A 17,773-nucleotide genomic window follows, 5' to 3' on the forward strand; every position below is an offset into this window, starting at 1 on the left:
GGAGTGTGCGAAAATAATAATGGCGGCTCTGAAAACTTTTCTGATTAGATTATAGAATATGGACAAAATGCGCAATTAAACATTTATAACATACATAAGTACATATGCATATATGGTATATCATTTGTAATTTTATTGCATACTATGAATAATATATTCGGTGAGGTGCATGTTCGACTTAATACTTGGCAATAATGTAAGAAATATACTTGAGATTTGGAAAACAGTGGCAAGAATTCTCATCTCTCCAATGCGTTTCGTTTCTAAGGATGCTGACTTTATTTCTGAAAAATTTGCACTATACATGCGCCGACCTCGATTGGCTTTACAAAGTCTTAATCGATTTTTGAGAATCACACAATGTCGTGTCAGTCATGTAAAACGCTTAATTTGAAACACCAAATGAAACCAATTACTGCAGCATCCTTTCCAACGTAGTCAAGGTCCCAAAGCTGGATCTTTTGCTTACACCATCTGACGACGTGTATAGTTTATAAAGCTCATCGTTCCATCTTATGTGATATTCATGTCTAAAAGACCTAATCTGATTTTTTCATTGTCATTGTCAATGCTAGTTTACTAGTTTTTTTTACCTGACGGTTTTTTATTTTCCTTAAAACTAATCGATATAGAGTTATAGATATTTAAATGATTAGGATGATGAGACGAGTTGAAATCCAGACGACTGTCTATCTGTTCGTCCGTCAGTGCAAGCTGCAAAAATTATGTAAAAATTATAATATTTTGATGAAACTTGGTATGTGCGTTCCTTGGCAAAAAAAGTACTAGTGCGTAAATAGCCGCAATCGGACCACTGCCACGCTCACATCACGCCATTAACCGAAAACGTGTAAAGTACCATAAGTAAGTATTAAATTAAGATATAAGATATTAAATTAAGATATAAGACAGGAGTCGACCTCCCGCCCTCTAATAAGTTTAATGTACATATCTCCTAAACATCTAAAGGTTCAACCACCAAATTCGCCTAGCGCAAATATCATAAGAACTCTTACCGACAATATGAAAATGGATTAATCGGATATTATACAGCTTTACAGTCAAAATTGGCCGATTCCTCGTAGTATCGTCCCTTTTCAGATATAATCACATATCTCGGGTCTCGCCCAACCGATTTCAAACAAATTTTGTACGTAGAAGATTTTCAAACTTCCAGGTAACTTTATACCGCACACATCAGCCAATATGTGAGTTATCTTAGTAAAATGGAAAAAGCGTGTTTTCTTATAACGGTGCATATTTGTGCTTACAATGAATAAAATCGGGGGAAAACTCGCCCTATCCTCATATAACTAACAAGCCTTATGTACCTGAAGGTACTTCTCCGACTTTAATCTTTGCAGGTTGCAAGAGTATGAAATGTTCGGTTATACCCGAACTTAGCTCTTTCTTACTTGTTTCTCGTATTACATTCATATCCAGATCCGTTCGCTTTGCTTCCTTAGTTAAGGAAAATGCGTGTCAAGTTAAATTTTCTGTTGGAGATGGCACCAAGCTTTCAAAAATTCAAAGTATAATTATGATTGGGTTTTATTCTTTCTTTAGCCAGAACATTTGATGGTCTATGTTGACTTACTGTTCCAAAATCATACATAAATCTGAAGTTTTTTTTACTCCACTTTAAAACCAATCATCATCCCACAAAACCGTTTAACTTCACATTTTCGTTATTTTCCGTTAAAGAGACTTTCTATTGCTTTTTAAAACGGTGAATATCTCAGAAAGAGTTTCGTGGTAACGACGAAAAGGTGACGATATGTTGAACTTATTATCACTTTCCGTTGTGAATTCACTTCAAACCAATACACATATCAATAGATAATAAATATTTTATAGTTCGACGAAATCTCATTACACCCTAACTTCGTAAACCTCACACAGAGACAATGGACAATTCCAGAAAACTAATCATCTTCGTCCTTTATCAGCATTTGACGACGTACGCACTTGAACTCGTTGTAGTTCCAGTGCATATGTGGTATATTTGTGTGTGTATATGTATGGGTATTGTGTGCGTGTGTGACACAAAACAAATACTCACACATGTACATACTGCTACAAGCAAACAAATGTATATTGGGAATAGTGTGCCAGACCATCATCGGAGCGGCTTTGTCCTTTCTTTTTCCCACAATTTGCTGACTATGTTTTGTGCGCTTTGCATTGATTTTCGGCGTTTTCTTTTATCCTTTATTGTTGTTTTTTTGTAGTTCATTTGTCCAACCCTCTTCTGTGCAGGAAGTGGATATTGATATAATTAAGAATTCTGGGAAAACGGGATTTTTCTTATAATCCTTGCTGCGGAGACAAATGGAGTGTGGTCTTGTGTACACTGAGACGAAACATTAAAAAGAAACAAGTAAGTTACAAAAATATATACAAAAATAAAGAAAAAACTTGTTAATAGACATGATGAGTGTGAGCAACAAGCTTCCTTGAATGTACCTCTTTTTTGAATTTTGAATTGTAAAAATAATCGTGATGGAACTTGTTTATTTCTGCAAGGAAGCATTGGATACTGTGAACCCCTTTGGGAAAAGTGGTTGAACTCGTTTTTTTCGGCTTGGATAAATCGTGTAATAATATTTTCATTGCGAATGAGACCATAAATAAATCATGTTTTCGTAAGGACTTGCCAAGAGCAGAACAGCAAACATAGTCGATGGAGTAAATTGACCACCAAAGTATTCTCATTAAGAAAATTTCATGCTTCTTAACTTTATCTTCGTGGTTTCTTTCAAAAAATCCAAAGCCACCGAAGCATTTTTATCTAAATTCGTAAGGTCAACCGTTTATTCTAATATGTCAAAGAAGATACAATCTGTTAATTGGCTGATTACTTCTGATTGAGTTTCCCACAGCTTTGAGACATTATGTAGCCTAGAGGCTTTCAAGACTTCAGAGAGCTCTGAGTAACCTATAAAAGAGGCTAAGGGAGTAAGCAAAGCTGTTTGATCGTAACCTCCGAAGCCCACATAGAATATGAATCATAGATCTGAATGATCCAAGAACTGTCTTCTGTCTAACTGCTTCATTGTAAGACCGAGGCCCCATGAAAAGCGGCATACTTTGAAAGCTTACTTTTGGTCATTCCTGCATATTTTGTTCGAATATCGAAATGATGCGAAACTTGCGACGCATACCTTAAATCAAATCATTACCTGCCGCTTTTGAAGTTATTGCGATACTAGAAAGGCATTAAAAAAGAAATATGAGAAGTGTATATAAAAGTAAAGTCACACAAAAAGAAAGGTAAAAACCAAAATAAGCTTGAAAGCAAGCATTACACATTTAAAATTCATACCTCGATTGCTCAGATTGGAATTTGGCTTTCTCTTTTCAACGCGATCGGTTGGCTGCCTCGCATGCATAGGCTGGTGAGGCAACAATCGGCGGGGGCGGGCAGCCATCAGCCAGCCGTGCAGTTTATATCAAAAACTGGCAGACGCACTTTGAACACTGCGGCTCGTCCAACGTCCGACTGCATCTCCATCCCAAACTTCAACTCCCATTTAACCTTACGGACAAGCAGACACGGCTGCCCGCTTGGGCTTTCGGCGACTTTCGCTGTTGCAAAGTCTGCAAGTTTGTGTGTGCATGTCGGTGTGCCTGTGTGTATTAAAGTTGGCGCTGTACAAAATTCCTCAAGAATTTAGTTATACCTAGTGTACATATGAGTGTCTACCTATATGTACACACATAGCTACATGCATACATATAGAAGCGAACGTAGGTGAATGCTTGCATGCATGGACGTACATATGTATGTACGTAAGGTAAAGAATGAACCCACACACACTGGGCTTACAAGGCATTTAAAATGGGGAAATGAAGAAATGAAAAATAAGTAAAGAAAACAAAAACAAAGTTTCTCACGTTCCTCTTCCTAAATTCTTGGAATTGCAATACATTAAAAAGAGCTCTGCGCTCAACGCCGCACCGTCGCATCACTAACGCCGCTATCCGCACCCCGACATAGCACGCTTGTGCACTTCTGACCGGACCGAAGTCGATGCCAGCAGCTAAAAATCCACATTCCCTTTCCCATCAACGTCGAATCCATGAGTGAATGCGTGGACTGCATGCACTGTGAAAAAAGAAAAAAAAAACAGATAAGAGGGAAATAAGGAGTCGGCGCGGCGCACGTGCAGTGGTGCAATGGGAAAATTTTTAATAAAAGGGAAATTGATTGATTCGTTTAGGTACTTAACAGCAATGCGCCAGCATTCACACATACTTACATATGTACACATATGCATGTATTTGCTCATACATGTGTATGTTTATTTAAGTGTTTTGGTGGGAGTCAATTGCAAAACCACCAAACCTTACTGATACAATCGAAAACCAGTTAAATTCCAACCAAGACGTATAACTGTGAATGGCTTTGGTGCGAGAGAAAGAACTTTTTTTTGCTAATCTCTTGTGGAAAGTCGATGCATTACCATATTGGACGTATACCGGTTTGTCCGGTAAGTAATAGCACTGAGTCTATTTAAAAAATGTATAGAACCAATCGTTACAATTCTTTAAAATCTTTCAAAATAGGTTCCCTGTGCGTCAACGCAGCGCTGCCAGCGAGATTTCCAAGCATTGAAGGCGTCACGGAAGGTATTCTCTGGAATAGCCTTGAGAGCCGAGGTGCATGCTGCTTGGATTCCTTCTGCCGTCTCAAAATGCTTGCCTTTCATCGGCTTTTTTAGGCAAGAAAACAAAAAAGTCCGGGAGGCCACATCTGGGCTGTAGGACGGCTGCGGAAGCTTTGGATGCCGGCCTTGGTTAGGTAGCTGCTCACAAGAAAGACGGTGTGAGCCAGAGCGTTTTTGTGGTGCAACTTCCAATCGACTGGGATATCTTGTTGGACCCGATTGATCTTTCGTTTGAGTCTCCTGAGGACTTTCACAGAAACGAATACTTAGTCGAAGGTCGGAGTTCAAAACTTTGCGCACATTGTAGGTGTTTGCCGAAGTCGCAGGTTTCCCAGCATGGTCTTCATCTGCGACCTCTTCCCGGCCCTCCAGAAAGGCCTGGTGCCACCGAAACGCACCACTTCTTGCTAAAGCAACATCTGGGTAAGCCTGCTTGATCATATCAAACGTCTCTGTCGCAGATTTACCGAGTTTCACACATAATTTAATCGCGTACCTTTAGTCTAATGAACGCTGCATTTTCGTCTTGCACCACTCACTCGCTCGAAAAGGTTTGTCCTGACTCTCCAGATGCTCAGACACAACTGACCAGCCGCTCGTTCGTTAGGAACGCACTATACCGAATCCAGTCGGTGCGCGCAGGCTCTGAAGTACAGTCGTGGCTGAAGAAAATCAGTCCTATTACTTTACGGACAAACCCTGTATATTCTAGTGTTTTGTCACATTCCCCACCATATATAGATTAAAGTGGTCTCTTCTTGCTCTCGGCGTCCTTTCGCACTGCACTTCACAAAAAGTTATATTTGTGAAGATAGTTATAGAATGTGGTCCAAACCAACTTTAGTTATTTAATTTTGTTTTTGCTTTCTGTTGGACATTTTTTGGTTTATGGTATCAAAGGTGGGAGGAGGTGAATTAAAATTTCTTGACTTGAGAAGAATAAATAATAAAGTCTTCCGGGCTATATTTAGCGTTTACGTCGTTACCTTATATTTTTTATCCGTTGGGAGTAGTGTTAACCGCAATTTTGCACTACGCCATTAATGTTCTGTCAACTCTTTCGTAAATATTTTTGTAAGATTTTTCTGTGTGTATATCATGCCTCATTTTTACAACACTGTTAATAATTTCTTTCTTCACAAAGAGTTTTTTCACTGTTAATTTAAATTTCAATTTAGTATTGTTGTTGTTGGTAGCAAACTCGCATACAAGCTCGGTTCATTACCTTGTTGATAATGACGCCGTGCCACTTGCCATGCTTGCCGCATAATCTATCGGAACCTGCAGCTATATTTGCACCAACACACAGACATGTTGCTGTGGTAAGCCTAAGACCGTCAAGTTCGGCTCCACTTCGTCACTCCTCCTTCGCCTGAAATGAAGTGCGCATAGCCAAAGCTGCTTGACCAAAACACCATATAAACTTGTATACTTTGGTTGTGTTGCAGCAATCATTGTTGCATGCATCGTTGTTGACGATTCAGCTTGTTTTGTTGTTGCTATCATTCCGGTGCGCTTGCTGTTAGTTAGCGCTGCCAACAGCGCCACTATAGTTGTAGGTATCGTTTGTTGTTGCTGCTTTATTGTTATCGCTGTTGTTCTCGTCGGTGCGATCAAATGAATGAATATCGCTGTGAACAAACCTGAACAAACCACAACGTGTTGTTGTTTAACACTTTACTGACAGACCATTGGCATTACGGTAGTGTGTGCACATATGCACACCTACATTTGTATGTTTGTATGAATATATGTTATGAGTTAAATTCTCTCGTTGATTTTTTGATTGCTCTCCTATTGAACACTGTCATCAAATTCATATTCCATTAGACAAATAACTAACACCGGCGGTATAACAGTATTCGAAAGCACAGCAACAACGCTAGCAGGCCGAAAGCAATTGCCTAAATCGCTGAGGCTTTTAATGACAATTTCTGTTTCATTGCCTAGTGCTAGCCTTCCAATTCAATATTCTGATTTCTCTTAAGGTTGTATGTTGCTGTTTTCTCTTGTTGCATTTCTTGGCTGCGGCCATGACCAACCGATCTTCGCACAGTGTATCGAAAGTGGATTTCAGGATTTTTAACTCAGCCTCCCTGGTGAAATTGCGAAAACACTCTAGCTCTGAAATTATTCGACGCAGTACCCGCCGAGGGAAGCAGAGGAAGAGGAAGACCTCCACTCCGTTGGAAAGACAAGGTGGAGAAGAATTTTTTTAACGTGATTAATTACGTTAATTTTTAAATGTGATTTAACTATGTACAGTTTAGTATTTTTTACAGCTTCATTTTGAATCTGAGTTTTGCGGCTTAACTTGTTATATTAGTATTAATGAGGGATAACATCTCTCATAAGGAGTTGTATTGTATAAGGACTAAAATCCAAATAATTGATGAATTTTAGAGGAGAAATTTGAAATTTTTATTTCTAAAGACGTTTCTCCCGACGACGAGACATATGACCTTCACACACAATAGTCTGTGTCCCCTCATTATCAAAATAAACCACCGTATTGAATTCAATCGCCCTCTTTGGCGATGCGCTCATTCGAATTACACACGTACGCGGATAATTTGTATGAATGTATGCGAGTCTGTGATAGATGCTGTTGAGGACGCCTCAAACATCTAGTTAAAGATACACGTTCGTATGTGAAGCTATTGAGCTTGGTATTTATCAGCATCCAATGTCATTTAGCTATTTTATTAAAATTTACTGTTTTTCATTTTGCGTGGCGACACACTCACACAGATGCACACATTTGTAACAACGAGTTTTAAGTTCTGTTGCAGACATATGTACATATACATATGTACATACATATGTATAATTGCATAGGTACACTTTAGGGTGAACGGCAGAATTTTGTGATTTGAAAGAGCTTGGAAAAAATAAACTTCCTTGAAACCTTCAGTGTTGAGGCTCCGCTGCGATTGGAGAACTGAACCAAACCAAACCATTAAATGACGATATACACCGATGTGATGTTTGGCAACATTAGACTAGGCCTATAAAATATTACAGCTAGTAAGAGGTAATGACTTGGCTCCCCGTCAACGGTGGCAGTCATAACTTCGAAGTCGTAGTTAATTTCGTTTTTCTTAGAACCAGTATTAACCCCAACAACAATGTCAGCCTTGAAGTCCAACGCAGAATAACTCTTGCCAACAGGTGCTACTTTGGACTGAATTTGATTGAAAAGTAAGGTCCTCTCTCGACGAACAAATACCAAACTCTATAAGTCTTTCATTATTCTCGTCCTGCCATGTGGTGCAGGGGCATGGACGATGACAGCATCCGATGAGTCGACGGAAGATTTATGGTCTTTTGCGCATTCGCAACGGCGAATATCAAATTTGATGGAACGATGAGCTGTATGAGAGATTCGACGGAATTGACATAGTTCAGCGAATTAAGATACAGCGGCTACGATGGCTAGGTCATGTCGTCTGAATGGATGAAAACCTCCAGCTCTGAAAGTATTCGGCGCAGTACCCGCCAGGGGAAGCAGAGGAAGAGGAAGACCTCCACTCCGCTACAAAGACCCGGTGGAGAAGGACCTGGGTACACGTGGAATATCCCATTGGCGCCAAACAGTGGGTAGGAAGAACGATTGGCGTGTTGTTGTATACTCGGCTATAACCGCATGAGGGGTGTCTACGCCAAAAAAGAAATAGAGAGGAATGTGCTCACCGGGGTGCCTTCGGGCATATTAGAAAAAACTTTTACTGCCATTACCAACCATATTGGGCCAGTTTTTTTTATTTATTTTCTTCATTGTATCCCGAATGGCCACAAGTAAGAGTAAAAAGTCATATAAACGCTCACCCTAGTGTTCACAAATGGTTGTATGTGAGTGCCTAGATGTATTTGTGTGGTGCATTGTACAGAGTGTCTGTATTCCAAACGTGTATCTCATTTTTGTTTGTTCTTTTTTTTAATTAAGAACAAGAAATTCCTGGAAAATCCTAAGCCCCTAGTCGGGGGTCTCTGTATAGAGATGCCGCGCATGGAGTTTACACGGCACACTTGATAACAGTTACCGAATATGCTTACATACAGACGAGCTTACATATGCATGAATGTAGTATATTTGTGTGTAGAGATTAGTTTACTTACACAATAACTCTCTATCACTATGTATGTATGTATGTATGTAATACCGATGCACATGGAAATGTGTACATTTATGTTATCTTCTTATGCATAAGTGTGTGTGTTGGTATGCACATCAATGCCAATCGTCGAATGTCGATCGATTGCTCTTTTATTTGTGCGGTAAAACTATTTTAACGCCTCATCAGCGTACCTCAGAACCTAAGTCGGTGGCCAAAGAATTTTCTTTTCATCACGTTTTCGTTAAGTTGCGCCCTTCCCCAGCAGAGAAAACCTCGATATCTAACTGGTTATAAGTGCACTAGTTCTTGAACATATTCTTACGTACATATGTACATATGTATAGAAAGAACTCATGAGCCGGGGAAAATATTTTGTCTTCATTAAATCGTCGATGCAAAATCTTTTTTGCCGCCATATGGATAGCCATATAGAAGTATATAAAAGTGTTCAGGACCTCATTTCTTGGCTAAATTAAAGAAGCACGTATGTATATACAATATTGAAGTTAAGTTAAAGAGTACTAAAATAATATTCGTAAAATCATCATTTCTAAATAATCCTTTCTTGTTTTTCTGCCAAACATAAATTGCATTCGGCGATTTTTATGATGAGTGAAAGTATTCTAGAAATAATATCCATTAAATTTTGTGTGCGGAGTCAAATTTCTGGTCTTGAAACGTTCAGAATTTCGGAAAAGGAAGTCAGCAAAGATCTTTTGTGCTAAGAAAAGTGAAAACACGATTGGTTCCAAAACCTCTCAAAGTTTCCGAAAAACAGCGTCGCGTTAACGCCTATGAAACAATGCTTTCCGACTAGCAGGGTATAATGAATCGTATTATTACTGACGATGAGTGTCGGATTTATACTTACGACCCGGGATCAGACGATCAATCGGCCGAATATCGTGACAAAGGTGAGCCGAAGTCGAAAAAACAATGTCATAGCAGGTCATAAACCAAGGTTATGTTGACAGTTTTCTTCGATTATCGAGTTGTGATGCACCCCTCATTCCTTTCCACCGGCAAAACTGTCAACAAGGGGACTACTACTTAAATGTTAGCGGGGAGCTATTCGTAAAAAAAGGCTAGATTTATACCAACAACTTGGTTTTTGCATCAGGATAATGCACTGTTACATAGTGCATTGATTTCTTGTAAGTTTTTCGCTAAAATTTCAACCAATATCGTGCTGCAACCACCGTATCGCCTGATTTAGCTGCATGTGACTTTTGGTTATTCAACAAACTCAAACGATCCCTCTGGGAAACTGATTTGAGTCTATTGAAGACAAGACTTTAACAATTGTTTCGTTAGGGAGGTTTGCCAACGTCTATCAGTTTAATTAGTTTTAATTTTTTCTTGGAGTTATCAAAATCATATTTCTTAAATATTATGTGTTTTCTTACCAACACATGAAATATAAAACATATTAATAGTTAGTTTCTTAATTATAAAGAAATATATGTATCTCTAGATACAGGTGAAAAGTTGTAATACAATCAAGCTAGTAAATAGCATCATCTGTGAGGTGTACGGCAGCGAGTTGTAATATGAAAGACCTTAATGGCTTTTAATTACTTCGTGCTACAAAATGTCAACCTAACAAGGGCGACACTCTGTAATTACTTTATTTACATAAGTTATGTTATATACACATACATACATACATATATGTGTGAGTGGCATTCCAAATGCACTTACTCACTCCGTGCACTTCTACGGATTATTTCTATAGCAAAACAGATCATAATTTCCATTTCTTAGTGCATGATGAACTTGTGGTGGGGCCATTTGTAGTTTGGTTTGTTTTCTGAGATGCGCATTTCTATAATTTTAAATGGAATTATTGTGACATACTTTTGAGCTACATCCAAAAAAGAGGTCGTCTTATTAATTTTCAGAAAGTAAATTTTGAAAAATTTAGTTTCGACAGAAAGTTTAAAAATCCAGAATGACCCCGTTTTTGCAGAAAAAAATAAAACTTGTGTCTTCTTCATTATTGTCGTAGACACCACTTACGCGATTATAGCCGAGTTAACAACAGCGCGCCAGCCGTTTCTTCTTTTTGCTACGTGGCGCCAATTGGATATTCCAAGCGAAGCCAGTTCCTTCTCCACTTAGTTTTTCCAATGGAGTAGAGGCCTTCCTCTTTCACTGCTTCCCCCTGCGGTTCTACGCCTTATACTTTCAGAGCTGTAGTGTTTTCGTCCATTCAGACAACAATCTGTAGCCTGCGTAGCCGCTGTCTTTTAATTCGTTGAACTATGTCGTCGTACATCTCATATCGCTCATCGTTCCATCGAATGGATCCATAAATATTTCGCAGAATCTTTCTCTCGAAAACTTGCAACGTCGACTCATCAGTTGTGGTCATCGTCCTAGCCTCTGCACCATATAGCAGGACGAAAATAATGAGTGACTTATAGAGTTAGGTTTTTGTTCGTCGAGAGAGGAATTTACTTCTCAATTGCCTACTCAATCAAAAGTAGCGCCTGTTGGCAAAAGTTATCCTCCGTCGAATTTCATTGTTGATGGTGTTAATACTGGTTCCAAGACAGACGAAATTATCTACGACTTCAAAGTTATGATTGTCAACAGTGGCATGAGAGCCAAGTCGAGAGTGCGACGACTGTTTGTTTGATGGCAGGAGATATTTCGTCTTGCCCTCGTTCACTGCCAGACCCATTTGCTTATAAAATATTGTACCTGTTCGATTAAGTTCTGCAGCTCGAATTATTTTCTCCAGCAACAGATTGAAGAAGTCGCTCGACAGGGAGTCGCCTTATCTGAAACCTCGTTTGGTAACGAACGGCTCGGAGAGATCCTTCCCGATCTTGACCGATCTTTTGGTGTTGCTCAACGTCAGTTTACACAGCCGTATTAGTCAGACATCGCGTCATAAAGGCAGCTCCTTTTCGTGCTATAGAAAGCGGTTTTGAAATAGACGAAGAGGTGGTGTGTGTCGATTCCCCTTTCACGGTTCTTTTCCAAAATTTGGCGCATGGTGAATATCTGGTCGGTTGTTGATTTGCCAGGTTTAAAGCCAACTGATAAGGTCCAATCTGTTTGTTGACGGTGAGCTTTAGTCTTTCACACAATACGCTCGATAGAACCTTATACGCGATGTTGAAGAGTCTTATCCCACGGTAGTTGGCGCAAATTGTGGGGTCTCCTTTTTTGTGGATTGGGCAGAGCGCACTTAAATTCCAATCGTTGGGCATGCTTTCGGTCGACCATAATTTACAAAGAAGCTGATGTATGCTCCTTATCAGTTCTTCGCCGCCGTGTTTGAAAATCTCGACCGGCAATCCATCGGCCCCCGCCGCTTTGTTGTTCTTCAGACGGGTAATTGCTATTCAAACTTCTTCATGGTCGGGCAATGGAAAGTCTGCTCCATCGTCATCGATTGGGGAATCGGGTTCGCCTTCTCCTGCCGTTATACTTTCACTGCCATTCAGCAGGCTGGGGAAGTGTTCGCTCCATAATTTTAGTATGCTTTGTGCATCGGTCGCTAGATCACCATTGCGGGTTCTACAACAGTATGCTCCGGTCTTGAAACCTTCTGTTAGCCGCCTCATCTTTTCGTAGAATTTTCGAGCATTACAGCTGCCGGCCAGTTTGTCAAGCTCTTTATACTCACGCATTCGGCCTCTTTCTTTTTCTGTCTACAAATGCGTCTCACATTCCTTTTCAATGATCCCGTTTTTGCAGAAAAAAATGAAACTTGTATAGTTTGGCTTAATTGACATTAACAGACTCTTTGAAAAAAATTAAAAATCTATATCTTTTTTACAACTAGAACTATCAACACTTATTTATACAGCCTGGAGTGGTTGCAAAGCATAATACGGCACGAGGGGTCAGAAGAAAGAAATATAAAATATAAAAAATATTTAATCTACAAAATTTTTTTATTAAATGTAAACATGAAATGAAATTCTGTTAAAAATTGTTTTTTTTTTTAATACATGAACTATTTCAAAAGCTATTTAAATTGTTTCATACACTAATTTCATCGTGCGCAAGCCTTACTCTTTGGAATACAATAAACGTTTCGCAATATTTCTCTTCGGTAAGTGTGACTTGTTTCGTGTTGTTGACGCTCTAAAATAAGGTGAAACTAAATTGTTCAGAACAGTTTGAACTGGAATTTTGCAAAGCTAGCTTTCTCCAACTTCTTGGCGATAGTGACATCGGATACTTTTGGGTGTTCCTTGACATTCCGAGCTTCACTTAATTTTTAGCCTGGGTCAAATTTTCGTATATCTACTACCAACTTACAACAAAAACTTTCTTCAAAAACTATAACAGCAGACAAAAATATCGATATCTGCCAGAACTCAGTTGCTCAATCGAACTTTAATGAAATGTAGTTAATTATCCTTAATTTCAAGAACAATTTAACCGATACTGGCAGCCATTTTATAGATTTGTCGAATTCACGCTTACGCACCTTTCACTTTGTGTTTGCTTTAGACTTGTTAGAGCGAGATAACCATATGTTCATTATACAACTTTGGGCAATAACACTGATAAGATGGATATCAAATATATTGGGTCTTTTCGTATTTATAATCAAACTTCAACAAATATTTTTTAAATATATAATGAAATTTAATAAACAAAATATTTACCATTTTGGTCGACCATTTTTTGTCATTTTTCCGCTTGAGACATTATTCCATTACTGTAAAACTTTTCTGGTTTCTCGGCGAAATCTGCGACAAGTAATTTGCACTGGCTTCTCTTGAAGCTAAATTAAAGGGAGTTCTGCATTGACCGAAGCAAATGGTAGTCCGATCGTGCAAGATCAGGGCTATATGGCGGACGCATCAAAACTTCCCAGCCAAGATTTCACAGTTTTCGCCGAGCCATCAAAAATGTGCGCGGTCGGTGGAAGATGAAGCCCTTTCTGTTCATCAGCTCTGGCCGTTTTTTTATTGCCTGCTTCAATGTCATAAATTGTATAATCAATCGTTCGACCAGACTGAAGTAGCTCATAGTGATTCCTTTCCAATCCCATCAAACACTCAGCATACCCTTTCGAGGCGTCAAACCTGACTTTTCGACCACTTGTTGAGTTTCATCACGCTTGTACCATGATCTTTTTCGCACATTCATGCATTAGAAATAGTTGGATTTCATTTTGTATCAGCAAATAATCGTTATTCGGTTCATTAAATTTTTCACAGACAATTCATGCGGTACCCAAACATCGAACTTCCTTTTGTAGCCAGCCTTTTTTAAACGGTTCAAAACCGTTTGGTGATGAATGTTAAGTTTCTGCATCTTTCACATCGACTCATACTCATACAGTGTAGTCTCCAAATATTATTGGTGGCTTGTGTGACATTCCTTTCAAAAATAACGTATTTCTTCATTATTTTTACTCATTTTTGAACAGCTGTAACTTTTTTTCAACTTCTCCGAATTTAATTTTTTTTTGGTTTAATGAAGCTTAGAATTTCACCTTTCCAACACTAAGTATATGGTATGACACATAATACGAAAAGACTTTTTCATCTACCAAATATATTTTTGAAATCATCTACTTTAAGCTCGGAATACCTATGTATGCTTTAACGGACGTTTTTCGGTACTATAACTGACTTAAGCCCCAACCAAAAGATGATCCCGTTGACAAGACTAGAGGTTAAGGTTTTCGTTATCTAATGAAATTTGAACGTACTGCTTACAGCTACTGTATATGAGAAACTGGATTTGTTACTCAGCGAAGTAGTTACATGATCGGTGTTAGGGATAATCAGAGATCACCGCATTTTTCGAATGTTTCCAAACACTCACGAACAATTGAAACCATTTACAAATACGAACTACAACAAAATTTGTAACTTTTACATCAAGCAAAAGCAGCCAAACAAAGAACCAAAATAACACGACTAATGAACAATTTCGAAAATACAAGTAAAAATGTGGTATGTAACGGGGTTTCAAGGTGATATCTGCTATTCGTGGTACGTTGGAATGCAGTTTGTAAACAAAACGCACACCGTCAAGTACTTGGCACTGGCAATAGCAGTTTCAGTTCAAATTCCAGAACGCGCTTTTTATTGTTTTTTTATTTTTGGAGCTAGCTCTGCATGTACGTTTGCTGGTAGAGTTTGAGTGGCAGTGCTAATAGACATGGTTAGGTGATGCCAATAGGCCCTCATAGCGTCAAGCTATCATTATGAACAAGTAAAACACATACACACCTGCCATATATGTACGTATACAAACAAATGAATGAAGACTGCCCGAACATTGCATTCCACAGTTGCAACTTAGCATTGCCTTAGCTTCAGTTGAGTTCAAGTTGACTATTTGTGACCGCAGTTGCTGCCGCGAATGCGAAATTTCTTTAAATTTTTATTATGTAACTAGGAATACCGAAAGATCGAATTACCCAGAGTTTTATGGATTCATCGGAAAGGCAGTCAAAATCAGCTTTGCTTAAATTTACCCTTAGAGCCCGCTCAGAAAACCTTATGTTCGTAGAATATTCAACAACTTCACAACCACGTATTGGCCGAATGAAAGCATGTCCGACGAATTAAATTTAAGTGTGTTTTGCCCAATCTACAGTAAGGGAGATCCTACAATCTGCGCCAACTACCGTGGGATAAGCCAACTCACATAAGGTTCTATCGAGTATACTATGTGAAAAATTAAACCCCACAGTCAACAAACTGATTGGACTTTATCAGTGTGGTCACCATGCGCCAAATCTTGGAAAATACCCATGAAAAAAGGATCCACACACACCACCTCTTCGTGGATTTCAAAACTGCTTTTGACAGCACGAAAAGGTATCCCCGCAACACTAATACGGCTGTGTAAACTGACGGTGAGCAATACCAAAAGTTAGTCAGGATGGAGAAGGACTTATCCGAGCCGTTCGATACCAAAACGAGGTTTTAGACAAGGCGACTCCCTTACATGTGACTTCTTCAATGTACTGCTGGAGAAAATTATATTGATATTCGCTGGTCTCAACAACCGCACTGTTAGTTCTGTGTTTTCCAGATAGGATGAGGAAGCGAAGCGTGTGTGTCTGGTTGTGAACGAAGACAAAGCGAAATATCTCCTGTCATCAAATAAACATTTGTCGTACTCGCGACTTGGCTCCCACAACACTGCTGACAGTCATAAATTCGAAGTCGTAGATAATTTCGTCTATCTTGGAATCAGCATTAACCCCAACAACAATGTCAGCTTGGAAATCCAACGTAGGATAACTCTTGCGAACAGGTGCTACTTTGGATTGAGTAGGCAATTGAGAAGTGAATTCCTCTCTCGACGAACAAAAACCAAACTCTACAAGTCACTCATCATCCCCATCCTGCTATAAGGTGCAGAGGCATTAACGATGACAACATCTGATGAGTCAGCGTTACGAGCTTTTGAGAGAAAGGTTCTGTGGAAAATTTATGAGCCTTTACGCATTGGCTACGGCGAATACCGCAGTCGATTAAACGATTAGCTGTACGACAAATACGACGACATTGCCATAGTTCAGCGGCTTCGCTGGATAGGTCATGTCTTACGAATGGATGATAACAGAGTATTCGACGCAGTACCTGCAGGGAAAAGCAGAGAAAGACGAAGACCTCATCTCAGCTCTAAAGACCAGGTGGAGATGGCGCCAAACAGCGAGAAGGAAGAATGACTTGTACTTGTAAAAATGCAAATAAAAATGAAGGATACGTTTTGCGGCATAGGTTTTGAAAGTATTGAGCACATACAAGAATCTCTCACAGGTTTGCCAAATGCTTGGACGAGCTTTTCCTCTTCTTAGATGCCGTTGGCAAATGAAAGGATTGAACAGTTGTAATCCATCATGGTTCGCTTTGAAATACTAATATAATTTTGTAAGCAGTATTGTCTTGGCGCAAATATCTTCGAAAGTTTGTCGTCAACTGCAACACTCCGTAAGCATAGATTGCACGCCTAACATTTTCTCCAAGTTAACTGCCGGTAGAGCTGTTAACGAAATATTTAAATTTAGCCTAAGAAACTAAGACCCTTGTTAAGGTATTATTTTGGAAACTTTTTTGTAAAGAACTCAAAATATAGTTGGCTTTAAAACTTAATTAAGTTGTCGTAAAATTAAAAATGAAAAAAAAAAATATTATTATTTTTATAAATATTAACTATAATGTTAAAAATGTGGGTCCTCCAGTAAAAAATGTACATAATTTAACATTTTTCTTTAAATTTGGAGTTCTTATTCAATCGATTGTGAGATTTCGTGCTTTCAGTTTTTGACGTAAAGAATTTCGGACAAATAAGCGCGCATGTGGCGCACGAGGCTTGTCCGCCATTTTGGAAGTATAACGCTATTTAGCACTAGCATAAAGCTTTTACTTGCCAGATTAGGTAGACCATTTTGTTTGTTGTTATTGGCAACGAACAGCACATTTCGCGTACATAGACTGTTCTAAGTTCACATGCATATATGTATGTATGCCTGTATTTGTCACTTGAATGTGTCGATTATAATTTCTGATAAGCTTTTAGGTGGAATAACTGATAGGGAAAGAAACGCAAGTGAAACAAGAAAATGAACAAAATCTAATAATTAAGAATGAAAAATGATTTTAATCAATATGTGCTTTTAGCGTATAGGCGAATAATATAATGTAAATATATATGTGATAAACATATATAGCTGTTATGGAATTTTCGTTAATTTGTAAATGCCACGACTGCATGAGTTGCTATTTTTTGTAAATATTACGAATTTTACTGAATTATATATTATGACCATTGGATCATTTAGTGGAGTTTCTAGATTGACATTCGTCGTACACGTGATAAAATCCACACGTCCACAAGATATGTGTATATGTATGTATATATGTATATAAATAAATACAATACACATGCACATATATACATACATACTATATAGTACGTGTATATTTTAATATACCACCGAGCACTTAGCAAAGCAGCTATGCCAAGGGGAGAGGTGGATGCGGC

The sequence above is a fragment of the Bactrocera dorsalis genome, unplaced genomic scaffold, assembly GCF_023373825.1.
Source record: "Bactrocera dorsalis isolate Fly_Bdor unplaced genomic scaffold, ASM2337382v1 BdCtg027, whole genome shotgun sequence".
In the NCBI taxonomy this organism is placed as follows: Eukaryota; Metazoa; Arthropoda; class Insecta; order Diptera; family Tephritidae; genus Bactrocera; species Bactrocera dorsalis.